Source organism: Alligator sinensis, unplaced genomic scaffold (genome assembly GCF_000455745.1).
Source record: "Alligator sinensis unplaced genomic scaffold, ASM45574v1 scaffold954_1, whole genome shotgun sequence".
NCBI classification, from domain to species: domain Eukaryota; kingdom Metazoa; phylum Chordata; order Crocodylia; family Alligatoridae; genus Alligator; species Alligator sinensis.
Window position 1 is genome coordinate 1,314,575 of NW_005842228.1, and position 10,052 is coordinate 1,324,626.

Sequence of the window (10,052 nt, forward strand, 5' to 3'; positions counted from 1 at the left end):
GGGGGGAGTGGGAGCCCTAGTCTTAATCTCAATGAAAGTGGAGGGGGCAGCAGGCGGCTGCTGCTGCAGCTCTGATTCTGGCCCTGAGCCTGGGTCAGGGCCAGTCAGACACAGTAGTCACCTGCTCCGCACCTTCCACTTCCCTTCTGTGGCTTCTACCTCCCACCTACCCCTTCCCTCCCCCTTACTTTCAGGAGCAGCTGAGCTCCAGCTCGGGCTGGCATCTCTCCTGGGCATGGAGCATCTCCTGGGCATAGAAACTCCATCCCCTGTCTGGCCAGTCAGCAGTGCCGACACTTGCGTGGCCAGGCAAAGGCTAAGCTTCTACTGCTGTGCTCGGAGATGGAGCAGCCTGAGCAGTGTCTGACAGTAGGGAGGGGATGGAGGGGCAGAGACTGGGGAGCAGGGGGGAAAGGGGCAGAGGCTGTGGGGAGCTGGAGCGGGGTGCAGGTAGCAGGGTACAAAAAGACTACAAGGGGAAGAAGTGGGTGATGCAGAAGGTTAGTGGGGGCACCTGATTTTCCCCCTAACCCCAGCCACCGATTTAGTTTTATTCTCCCCCCACCTGTGCTGCAGTGTGGTGGGGGGAGGATTCAAAACAACCTTCCAATTCTTAGATTCTGTACCTGGGAAATTATAACATTTTATAAATTTTCCATATATAGAATCTAATTATTGTGGGAGTCATCCTAAATTCAGGGTTGTCTTGTATTCAAGTAAATTGGGTAGGTTTGTGATGCCACCCTGATCCCCTGGTATTGCATGTTACTATTTTGAAGCAATATTAAAATACTCTGGCTTGTATTCAACAATTAAAAGCCTTCAGCAAGAATTGGTTTTGGCCCTGCTTTTGCCAGTCATTTACTGCAGATTACACTGGTAACTCACCTGGATTCTGTGTGAACACTTCACACTATAGATTGTTCTTGAAATGCAACTGTAAAGAGTGTGTTGCATTGCCTGGATGTTTAGTGAGTAGAAATTCTTCAGCATTTTTTTTTTTTTTTTTTTTGTAACTTGTGAAGTTGGGTTGTATTCATATTGTCAGCCCAATGGCAGAATATGAGCCTACACAACCTCCCCTCCCCTCAAATAATAATAATAAAAAGCAGTCTGTGGTAGGAGTGGGAAATATCTGATTATGACATGGATTTGGTTGTCTGACAGGAAGATGTCTGTCCTACTCATTTAAGAAACAAATTAAAATGAATGAACGCTGCTGTTTATGCCTCTATAAAGAAACTTCTCTGTGAAAACACTTCTCTGCATCTTTTTAGTGCCATTTTTAGCCACTGTTCTAGTTTCTCACATTCCAGTATGCCTGAATCTCAATCTCTGGCTGTTTCAGGGATACAGGTTGTAGCCATATTGGTCTACAGGCAAAAGGAATCAGAACTCGGGGTAGAAGTGATATCTTTTATTAGACCAACTAGATATTCGCAAAAAAATTATTTATTTGCAAGCTTTCAGACACACTTCCCCTTCTTCAGGCATAGGAGAATGCAAAGATGGTAAAATTTCTCCTAGGTGGAAACAAAAATTCATATTTCACAGGAGAGCTGAAGGTGGTGTAAGATCTCCTGGATGGAAAAGTTCCTTTTGTGCCAATTAGGCTCGGATAAAAGTTAGAGCAGTCTATTTACTCGTTAATATCTGGCTATAGTATTTCATTTTATAGTGAAAGAAAAATAAAAACTGAGCAAGTAAGACCATGAATGGTATTTTGTTCTGATTCTGAATATTTATTTGAATTTGAAACAAATACCTCCTAGCTCTTTATAGCATGAATAGTGTTAGTCTGGCTTGAAACTAAGATCAGATCAGCCAATATGTCATATATCTAGTGCTGCCATCAGTTGCTCACTTGAGTTGTATGTGTGTTGTTCCCAATCCCCTTTCAGTCCAGTAGAGAATAGCATGGTGCATCTGTAAAGAATCTAGAATTAGATCATCTGCCTCGGGTCACAAAGTGTATGTTACTGTTTATATACAGATTTCAGGTCCTTTTTAGAAAAATGAGTATATGCTTTAGGTGTCTTGCATGTAAGTGAAAAGTTGCATGCTTTCTCCTCAACCAGAATAAACACTAGAGGAAACCACTGGGATCCTTCATCATATCAATAAATAACTATTTTCCAAGTGACAAGCAAAAGCCTTTAAGGATAGCTTTCTAAAAGTAGCAGGATTTTTTTTTTTTCAAACTTATGCTGGGGCTGCCATTTTTCTTTATAAATAAGACCATGCCCTGCCTATTTCAAAATCAGAAAAGCAACAGTAATAGTACAGAACTCTTGAAATACGTGGTGTTGGGAGGTGTGTACTCTAAGCAGGAAAGGATTTCAATTTTCCAATCCTCCAAATAAGTCTAACTTTATCTCTCGACAACAAATTTTTAAAGTAGTGCGGGCCAGTGTATTTGGCAAGCATGCCATAGATTAGCCCTGCACCCTTCTTGAATGCCACTCCAGTCTCCTTCCCCTCTCTGATTTGCTGCTCTTCTTTCTCTTTGCCTTAATATCTTTGCTGCCTGTCCACTCCCTGATCTGCTGCATGCCACACACAGACTGCCCATGCTACTTGCAGTACATGTACCACAGGTTGGTGGCCATCCTTGCTTTTAAAGGACTACAGTTGGGAACTTCATGATCATCCTTTTTTTTTTTTTTTTTAAGCTACTAATTTAGTCACAAATTAAAGGGCTCCATAATAAATTATTTTGACTGTAGATTCAGAAGAAACTACCAAACTTTTCTTGGATAACTAAATAGTAAAGCTATTGTTTAACAAGTAAAATATCCTCTATCAGCGTCAAGAACAAACTATATATTTTTGAGTGGACAGTGTACTCCTTGTATTTAGGAATTTTAGAAACTGTAGGAAGCTAAACAAGATCTAGAATCTCATGTCATCACACAACACAGTTTGAACTATGTTCTGCATTTTTTTTCTATTTGAAAAAAAAAGTGGAGGGAGCAAGGAACTGTCTTGCTAGTTTAACACTTTACTTCTTTTTTTTCTTTCCCACAATCATTAAAGACTTAATCACAGACATGTATAATTCTATACTGTAAAGTTCTGAACTTGAAATATTATATAAGGATAAATAGAGAGGCCAAATTCCTCAGCTAACAAAAGCCGTTTGAAAACCTCCATAACTGACAGGTTAAAGAAGCTATAACGCTGAAAAAGCTCCAGTGCCTTATGATGTTACTGTTTTTAAAGAGCTTCACAATCCGTTATTCCCTTTCTGTTAAATTCTGCAATTCCTGAAACTAAAATAAGTCACAAATACAAACTAATCCCTCATATTTCTATTTGTTATGGTCCGTTTTTTAAAAACTTTTGTTCTTTTATATAGCACTAATTGCAACGGGTTCTTTGGTGCATTGATATTGCATCCAAATCAATTATTCATTACTTATAAAAATTCCATTTCAAGGAAGCTGCATCAGCAAGTATTAACACACCAAACAGTTTTTCAAGAAACTTGGAAAAATTCCTGATAATCTTGGCAGATAATTTTAAACAGTATTGGTTTGTACCAGATAAACTAAAATGAAATCTGAGACTTTCTCTATAGATAGTGAAGCATTGGGTTGTGTAGAATGTCCACAAAGTCTTTACATATGAGTTTCTTCTTTAAAGCATTGGTTCATCACTGGAACCATGACTACTTGTCCCATAGCAGTACAGATTTTTTTAATTTTTTTTTTAAATAATGTTCATTTTCTTTTCCACCTACATTTATTATGTGAGCAAATAGAGTAACTTTGAAGGTTCCCTTGACCATTTCTGAATGAATAAAATATCTTGGAATGGAAGGTCTTCAGGGCTAAGGACAGACGGTTAGAAAGCCCAAGCCTAAACTGATTCAATCTTTGAAGACTTCTGTAAACTGCTTAGCTTGAACCAATAAGAAAGTGAACTGATGTTTGCTTTTTAATAGTGAAAGGCAGACAGATCCCTGCATTGGGCCATACCAGGCGCCAGGGGTGCTAGAACTTGCCCACAGCCTGTCGGCCAGTACAGAGAGCCAGGGAACAGTGATTTTCCCCAGCCGTGGCCCCTCTCTAGCCTCCAGTCAGCTGAGAAGGTGTGGGGGTAACTCCCCCACCAGAGCTCAGCAGGGGCTCCCCAGTACTGGGGAAAGGGTAGGAAGGAAACCCCCAGTGGGGTGTTTCTCCCTCTCTCCCTGTGCCCAGAGCTGGTTCCCCTAGCCATGCCCCCTCTTCGGTCCCGGCCAGCTGAGGAACAGGCCTTGAGGGACCGCCCCCCGGACCCCAGCCAGGGTCTCCCCCACAAAGTGGAGAGGGGGGAAGCCCCTGGCAAGGCACATCTTCCCCTCTCTCCCTGTGCCCGGAGCCAGACCCCTTAGCCACACCGCCTCCTCACTCTGGGGGGGCCGGCTGAGGAGGGGGTATAGAGGAAAACCCTCCCCTCCGCCTGGCACTGGACCTCCAGCTGGGGTCTCCCTGGTGTTGGAGGAGGGGGAAACCCCCAGCAGGGCAGTTCTTCCACTCACCTGGCCATGCCCCCCAGTGGCGACACAAGGGGTGCATGGGGGTGCATGGGCACCCCCCGAGAGCACGGGTGCATCAGAGCCTGACAGGCCGCACTCTCTGCTTAAGCAATGGGCAGGGGGGGCAGGCGGGAGAGCCTGTGCCCCCCGTGCGAGCGTTGGCCAGGGATTGGGGCACATGCCTCCCCTGATTAAGGTGGCACCTGTCACCCGTGATGCCCCCCTCCTTGGCCAACAGCTGGCTGAGGAGGGAATGGGGTGGAATGGCCCCCCACCCAGCTCTAGACCCCCGACTGGCCTGTGCCAGGTGCAGGGGTGGGGGAGCCCTCAGTGGAGGTTGTTTTCCCCTCCCACACTTCATCCTCAGCTGGTCTGATGGCCAAACTGGGGGCATGGCCAGGTGATCAGCCGGCTTCTAGCTGCAAAGAAGCATGTGGTAGGGGCTTTGCTCCCCTGCCTGAGCCAGGAGCTGGAGCGATCACCCAGCCAAGGCCCATGTTCGGCTGGCAGGCTGGCTGAAGAGGGAGTGGGGAGGAAAATGACACCCCTGCCTGGCTTTAGATCTCCAGCCAGCCTGTGCCTGGCACGGGGTGGAAAGCCCACAGTGGGGGCCATTCCCCCTCCCCCCCAATCTGCCTGCCAGCTAATTCCCACCCACATGGCAGGAGCTAGCACCTGCTTCCCATTGGCTCTGCCTCGCACAGCCCCAATGGCTCCCGGCCCACCAGGGTGTGGTACAGGATGGGAGTGCCACTAACATGGGAGTAAGGTTAGAGCTTGCATCGCCGGCTGCAGCTCCACCACTCCAGACTGTCGTGCAGCAGGCCAGGGGGGAGCCCTGCCCCTGCTGCCCTGCCCCTGATGTTCTCGGGGTGGCTGGCCTGCCGGGGAGTGCATCAGGGGCCTCTGCTGCCTGAGTGCCAGCCCTTCCATAGGCTCCGGGGCTTTATTCCCCACAGTGGGGGTTTTACTCCTCTCACCCGAGCTGGGAGATGGGGTGATTCCCAGCCATGCCCCCTTCCCTGCCTGTGGGCCAGTTGAGGTGGGAGTAGGTGGGGGGGGGAATGCCCACCCCCTGCGCAGCGGAGGGGGTAAGCTGGCAGTCAGTGCTTTATTCCCCTGCCCCAGCTGGGAGTTGGGTCTATTCCCTGGCTGAGAAGGGGGTGAGGTGAGGAAATCCACCCTGTTTTGGGCTGCTAGAGATAGAAAAGTCCCTGCTGGCAGCTGGGGCGGGGCCAGCCCTGCTCTGTTGTAGCAGAGAGCACAGCCTAGGGCTGCAGAGGATGCTGGGGGACACCAATTTAACTTAGACCAGGAAGGGGTCTGTGATAGAAGTTCCATAAACCAGTTTGACCCAAATCAGTTAAGTCTGGTACTACATTGAACCAGGTTTATCTTAAACCAGTGCTGGCCATTTTGAAACCAGTTTATGTGCACTGAACTTCTGTTCTGTTGCAGGTTAAAACTAGTTTCTGATTACTTAAACTGGTATATGTATAGCTTCTGTCCTTAGCCCAGATGTCAAAAATAATATTGAACCAGTGAATAACTAGATGACAACAGACACCTACCTATCTGCTTTCACTTATGTGAAGAGCTACCCTAATAAAAATGAGCATTCTTCATTTTGAGCTCTTGCATGACAAATATCCCAGTAATTCAATCATTCTGTAGTAAACTAGGTAAAACGCCTCATTTCTTTTGACAAATTTGGAAGCCTAGGCTCACAGAACTATGGAGGCATCCACTCTCTAAATATAAAATTAAGGTTTTGGTTGGTCCATATAGAATATCTTACTAAGCCTCTAATCCTGCACAAATCTTCACCAAGGGCTTCTGACTGTGATCTTGAAGAGATGAGAAGCAGATAATTGGTAGGTGTTAGGTTGGTACATTTATTGCACAGCTAGTGTTTCCATTTCTAAAAACAGCCACAGTGAATGAAATGCCTAGAGACAGCTGTTCTATTAGAAAATAAAAGTTAGAAAGAGAGTGTGAATAAATCCTTAAAAGCATACCATCAAATTAGTTCCCTTTTGCTTTAAATGATGTGTATTACAATTATATAGTGGGGAAAAAATAAGAAGTGTATTTGTGTTTGGAGTTGCTTCAGACTCCAAACTTGAGAGTAGTCAGTTTTTTTGTGTTCATCTCCTTGGTTTATCTTGTTCATTTGACAAGCCTCTGTATATTTGTTCTTACTTGCTCACGTCTGCCATTGTCTCTTTCAGAGAGAAACCTTATGAAATAGTATAGGAGAGAGAAAAACTGGTATAAAATGAGGAAGGAGTAGTGGTGTGGGGTTTTTTTGGTTTTATTTTGTTTTTTAATCAGGACAACTTACTTTTAAAAAGCCTGTGCCAGAAATCAAAATGTGTACATTTTATATTGGTTGAGAAGTTCATGTTGACTGTCCCTTTTCCCAGCATATCTGGCTAAATGGAGATGCATTAGAGGTGATTCTAAAGATATCCCTAAGAATTTGTTAACCAGCAAAAAAGAGCAATTATGAATTATTCTTCACTCTGAGGACATGGCTTTAAAACGGTAAAGGAAGAGGAACTTTCTTTACCTCTGAAGTTCAAACAGTGCTGAAATATTTTCTGGTAATAATAATTTTTTTTGGTGGTGGTACCATTGTACCCTTATCTGTCTGAGGGAGCCTACATTTTCCCCACTAAAGCTGTACACATAGTTGAGGCCCCGTGTTACAACTTGCAGACTAGCCTGTAGAGGGTTCCAAGAATCAAAAAAAGGCTTTTCCTTAGACAGCTGGGGAAGTTGCTAGTGAAATGTATGGTCTTTGCAAGCCAAGGGTCCATTTGGTGAATTCTGGTCACTTGCCTGTTAGATGGCAATAGGCCATGAGGGCTTGGTCATCTTTCTAGAATTTTGAAACATCTTAGCAACTTGAATCTTTAAAAACAAATGATAGATTTATCATTTTATTAATCAGACAGGAGTCAATGAAAGGTCTCTTATGGAATCTTGAAGTTTGGGATTCACTCTCCAAGTCATTCCTGATTATGTTTTGCAGTCTGTTGTAATGAGTTTTGTGGTACTTCAGTTATTCTTATGCTAAGAAAATATACTGTTAAGAGGCTTCTCCATTCTGTCTCCAAATCATTAATTTTGGATGTGAGTGGAAGAAAATATTCTATCCTATAGGGAAATTGTGCCAATGATTAATATGTTAAAAACCTGAGTGAAGTTTTCAAATGCCAACAACTTTTTTGTTATATCAGAGCAGCCCAAATTGAAATGATACTTAAAGACTTCCATTTTTCCCAAGGGTGATTCAGAAAAAATCCGTTCATCTAGGTAATTTGGGAAAAACCCCCGTAACTTTTTATTGTCTTCTCCAGTAGAAGTGTGGTATACTTGTTGTACTTCCTGATTTTATTCATTTTTTTTAAAGTGAGGCTTGAGAGCCCTGTAGATATGTTTCTCCTTACCTGCCTGATTGTCCAGGTGGTAAGGGGGGCACACATGAAATAATGATCATTGCTGCTACTTCCACTTGTATATTGTGTGTCTTTGCTATCATGACACATCTGCTCTATCCTATTACAAATAATGCAGTCAAATTTCTGAATGTTTTTGGGCTTGCATACAGGTTTCCCTCACCAAACACAGGGGTTAGGTTCCTGAAAGTTCCTGTGGTTGGCAAGACAAAAGGCTTATGGGAAAAATGGCAGGTGGCAGGCTGGTGCATGGCCACGGAAAACCATGGTTACTCAAAACTGTATACTGTGGTAGCCAAAAAAAGATTAAGCATGGATACTCAAAACCATGGTTGGCAAAACTGTGGTTGGCAGGGGACACCTGTACTATACATCTGCACTAATTCTGATCATTGCAAAGGCAACATAATGGATCTTAGAATAATACCTCATACTAATTAGCATCAGTAAAATTGCAACCTTGAGTGTTTTTAAAGGAATTGTTTACAAACTCCTTTAAGGAGGAGGGTGGAGTGGGGGTGTGAAAATCATCAGGATCTTGATGCAGCTAACTTTCAAAATATGTCTGCATGTGTGACTTGATTTTTTTAAAGGTATACAGATTATATCCTCTTGATAGCCTTGACTTCTATAACTAAAAATTATTTGTGTATTCCTTCTACATTATTTTATACAATAAAAGCTTGAAGAGTTGAAGCTTTGATATCAAAGGCATCTGGCAAACTGGAAATTAAGATCTATATAACTAGATTTCATAGACATTAGGGTTGGAAAGGACCCCGGAAGATCATAGAGTCTAGTCCGCGGCCTGAAGGGCAGGAAATCAGCTGGGGTCATAGGATCCCAGCAAGATAAGCATCCAATTTTCTCTTGAAGGTGTTCAATGTAGGTGCTTGAACCACCTCCGATGGCAGGCTATTCCAGACCTTGGGGGCTCGGACAGTAAAGAAGCTCTTCCTTATGTCCAGTCTGAAATGGTCTTGCAGTAGTTTATAACCGTTCAACCTTGTCATCCCTTGGGGCGCTCTGGTGAACAGACGTTCCCCCAGATACTGGTGGTCAACCCTGGTAAACTTATAGGTGGCCATCAGATCACCCCTGAGCCTGCGCTTTTCCAGGCTAAAGAGTCCCATAGCTCTCAGCCTGTTGATGTAAGGTCTGGTTTCCTGACCTCTGATCATGTGCGTGGCTCTCCTCTGCACTCTCAAGCTTCTCCACATCCTTTTTGAATTTGGGGCCCAAAACTGGACGCAGTACTCCAGCTGCGGCCTTACCAAGGCTGAGTACAAGGGGAGAATGACGTCCCGGGATTTGCTTGAGAAGCATCTATGGATGCAAGCCAGCGTTTTGGTTGCTTTACTAGATGCAGCATAGCATTGAAGGCTCATGTTCATCTTGTGGTCAGTGATGACCCCCAAGTCTCTTTCTTCCGTAGTACTAACCAGCGTTGCACTGCCAAGCCTATAAGGATGCTGCAGGTTTTTCTTCCCAAGGTGGAGAACCTTGCATTTTTCTGTGTTAAACACCATCAGGTTCTCACCTGCCTATTTGCTGTCCAGGTCAGCCTGGATCACCCTCCTGTCTTCAGATGTGGATGCTTTGCCCCAAAGTTTGGTGTCATCGGCGAACTTGGCCAGTCCGCTTCTGACTCCAATGTCCACATCATTAATGAAGATGTTGAACAATATGGGTCCAAGGACAGAGCCTTGGGGGACCCCACTGGTCACAGGGCACCATGACGATTGACTTCCATCAATTACCACCCTCTGGGTCTGACCACGAAGCCAATTTCCCAGCCAGCGGATCATGGTGGACCCAAGGCCACAGTTGGCCAGTTTTGCTAAGAGGTGATCATTACCAGAGAGAAGGCTTTTTTGAAATCAAGATATATGGGCTATGATGCTAGCCAGCCCCTTGAATACCTTGGGTGTAGATTGTCGAGGCCCGCTAACTTGAAGGTATCCAGCCTCTCAAGGTGTTCCTTCACGAGATCAGCATTGATGGAGGGCAGGGGATGTCCCTCACCCGGACCTCCCTGTCCTGTAGTGGGCATGGGTGTCCCATGGGAC

At 44.7% G+C, this 10,052-nt stretch overlaps 1 protein-coding gene across 1 annotated transcript in view; it reads left to right on the forward strand.

The window, feature by feature from the left end:
- UBE2Q2 (ubiquitin conjugating enzyme E2 Q2) overlaps window positions 1-10,052 on the forward strand; it is a gene marked incomplete at its 5' end in the record, with an annotated part of 60,553 nt that overhangs the window by 34,859 nt on the left and 15,642 nt on the right. The gene's annotated exons all lie outside the window — the stretch shown is intronic.